Raw genomic sequence first — 2,685 nt, 5'->3', positions numbered from 1 at the left:
TCCCGAGCGCTGTCCGTGGTTCTTTTTCTTTTTCTTTTTTTCCTCTCTAGCTTCTTTCGGCTCTGTGCCCGGCGGAGGTGTCCTGGTAATCCCGAGCGCCAGGGACGCTGAAGCCCGTGGTATTTTTTTTTATTTTTTTATTTTTTTAAGTTTTTTTTTCTTTTTTTTTTTTTTTTTTTTTTCCTTTTACCTCGCTCGTTACTCACGAAAGGTTGTCTGTCCTGGCTACGCTTTTATCCCAGGCTGTTGGCCCTCTCGGGAGCCGAGCTTCCTGGGCCCCACCGCCTCCCGAGTGCCGTGTGGCTGTCTTCTCCGCCCCCTCGGTGTGATTGATGTGGTGACGTTGCGATCTCCTTCGGGCCCGGGCCTAAGCTGCGCCAGGCGAGGGACGGACATTCATGGCGAATGGGACCGCTCTTCTCGTTCTGCCCGTGGGCCCCTGCCCTCACCGTCCCACCGTGCCGGCGCCGGTGGTGTGCGGGGAGGCAGGGGTGCGGCAACCGGGTCCGGCTGCGCTCTCCCTGCCCTCGCCGTGAGGTCGGGGACTTGTACACGCTGGAGGAGGAGGGGCGCCCCTGATCTTGCTCCTCTCTTCCCGTGACTCGTTATCGGCACGGGGGTCGGCTCTCTCCGCGGAGAGGGAGGGTCGGTGCTCCGTGCTTGCCCGTGCTGTGTGGTGTGAAAAGCCGCGCCTCGCGCTCTGCCCTCTTGCGGTGCTCCCGGAACGCTCCCGGTCGGTTCTCTCAGGTGCCTGAGGCTGAGTGGTGGTGTCGTTCCCGATCCCGGCGTTGTCCGTTGCCTTGTGCCAGCCTGCTGCCCGTGGCGTGTCCCGGCCGTCCTTGGGTTTGTGGGGCTTGTGCGAGTGAGAAAAAAGTTATCGCAGAGATTGACGTCTCTGCTGGGGGGGGGGTCGAGGCGGTTCCCCAGAGGAGGAGCGCTCTTCCCTTGTTGCGCCGGGCGGGTGGCTTCCCCGCATGAGCTGCCGGCCCTGGTCGTCCTGGCTTGTCTTCCCTGCCGTGTCACCTGGCTTCTTGTTGCACCGGGGGACCTGAGATGTTGCAGTGGGAGGCGAGCCGGGCCTGTGCGGGCTTCCCCGCCCGTGTGCGCGACTTTGCTCTGGCCCCGCACGGCAAGGCCGACCGACCAGGGTTGGTGTTGCTGCTGCCGCAGACCCCCCCCGCCCCACCCCTCCCTGCCACCCGTGGTGGGAAGGATGGACGCCTTTGATGTGTGCTGGTCCCGGCGGGGTTCCCGTCGGGGTTGGGTGCGGGCCACCCTCAGAGTGAGGAGAGGTTCTCTAGCGATCCTCGTTCGGGAGGCGGCGTTCGCTGCCGGGTTGGCGGGGGCCCGCCCCCGATGGGCTCCCGCGGCCCTGCCGCTCCCTGTCCCGCTTTTGAGCGTTAGTGGCTGCCCGCGTTGGTAACTGCGTGCCCGCGCCTCCCCCCTCCGAGCTGGGGGAGGGTCCCGCGGGGCCTCTCCCGGGCCGTCGTCTGGTGTGGTGAGTGGAGGACGTTCCCGATCCGTCCCCGCCCCTGCCTCGCGCGCGGTGTGTCGAGTGGCGGAGCCTGGAGCCTGTGCTGGGTCGCGATGCGAGGGCGTGTGGTGTGTGGCTTCCCGGCCTCGTGCTTGGGGTGCCGTGGGGTTTTGGGGGGTCCCGTCCCCCTCCCCCTCCGGCCCCTGGCGACGCTGTTCCCGAGCGTCTGTGTGGGCCGCCGCCCGTTGGCGACGACGGCGCCGTGCCGGGCGCCGGGCCCCGCGGTGTTCCGGGGCCGCCGTGCCCGTGGTGGTGTGCCGCTCGGGGGGGTTCTGGCCCTCCGGAGCCGAGGATCCCGGTGTGTGTGGGCCCTTGCTCACGCGGCCGAAAAAGAGGCGGTCGATGATGGGTGCCGTGCCCGGCGGTGTGGATGGGTGCGGTGGGGCCCTGCTGGCGCGGGTGGCTCCGCGGGCGCTCGCGGGGTCTTTGAGGCGTGTGCGAGCTGCCTTTTCCCTCTCGGGCCTCTTTTGGGGGGGCCCGCCGCTGCCGCGGTGGGGGTTTCCGGTCCGCTGGTCGGCCGGCTCGGTGTCCCAGGCGTTGCGCGGGACCGCCCAGGAGTTGGGGGTGGTGAGATCCCGCGTTCGTTTCCCTGGCGTGCCGGCTGTGCCCGGAAAGGTCTCACCTCCCCGCTGGTTTGCGGCTGCGCCACCCGCCCGTGGGGGGGGGGTGGCCGCTCGCTCGCTCGCCTCTCACCCCGGTGACCCGACCCGATGACCCTCCCCGCTGCTCTTATTGGGCTTCCGGCATGCCCTCCTCATCACCCACATCAGCCTTCCGCGATCCTCACCGGTTTGGCCTTGGTGGCCGGCCACCGGCGGACGGTCGAGTTGGGCGTGTGTGGTGTGTTCTCTGGGTGGGGGGGACGGCGCTCGGCTCGTGAGGCTGCTCTCCCGGTGTGGGGGAGGCACGTCGTCGCGGCGGCGGTGGCTTTTGGAGGGTCTTCCCGGATCGGTTTTGCTCACGACGCGAGGGCTCCTGCCAGCGGGACCGCCGGTACGCCACGGGGGCGGTGGCGGTGAGATTCCCGCGTGCGTCCCTCGCTCGGGAGTTGGCCGTCCGGGGGCCCGAAGCCGGCGTGACGTGTCTCCTCCCGCTGGGCGCCGCCTCGCGTGCCTGCGCGATGTCGTCCCGGGTTCCCGCGCCTCCCTCCT

The sequence above is a fragment of the Dipodomys merriami genome, unplaced genomic scaffold (genome assembly GCF_024711535.1).
Source record: "Dipodomys merriami isolate MVZ:Mamm:240054 unplaced genomic scaffold, mDipMer1.0.p SCAF_2735, whole genome shotgun sequence".
Taxonomy (NCBI): Eukaryota; Metazoa; Chordata; class Mammalia; order Rodentia; family Heteromyidae; genus Dipodomys; species Dipodomys merriami.
Note: the sequence above shows the minus strand (reverse complement) of the source record.